Source organism: Fukomys damarensis, unplaced genomic scaffold, assembly GCF_012274545.1.
Source record: "Fukomys damarensis isolate Sample0158 unplaced genomic scaffold, DMR_v1.0_HiC HiC_scaffold_39, whole genome shotgun sequence".
Lineage (NCBI taxonomy): Eukaryota > Metazoa > Chordata > Mammalia > Rodentia > Bathyergidae > Fukomys > Fukomys damarensis.
Window position 1 is genome coordinate 112,395,234 of NW_022900951.1, and position 548 is coordinate 112,395,781.

The following is a 548-nucleotide window of genomic DNA, read 5'->3' on the forward strand; positions in this document are numbered from 1 at the left end:
CTTCCACACACTGGAACTCCAGCCTGAGGAAGGTACCAGACCGATAAAGGAGGTGAGATCATTAGTTGAATCCATTCATTCGCCCCACACTAAACACCAGACCTCCGGGCCAGGTGCTTAAACTACCAAAATGAACAACAGCAGGTGTCTAGCCTAGAACAATCCTTTCAAAGTAAGGAAAAGGCCAGATATCTGCGCAGGGGAGGGGCCTTCGGGCGGAGGAGGTGCGTCGTTTTCTCCCAGCCGGGAAACTGGTCCCGGCCGCCCCACCCACTTTCCCAAGATGGCGCCCGCTGCATGGCAATATTCCCACGGCTTCCTGCGGGCCACCGCCAGGGCCAAACCTAGCCTCCTCTATCTGGGACCCGACCGAGCCCAAGACCTTGGGATGTTGCGGATACCCACGGGCCGCGACCTTTCCCAACGCACGCATCGGTGGGCGTAGACGCTAGGGAGCACCGCGCCCTCTGGCGCCCCGCCCTCGGGCCTCGAGGCCGTAGGCCTGCGTCGGCGCCTTTTGACGCCATTTGTGGGCGTGGCGACGCGAT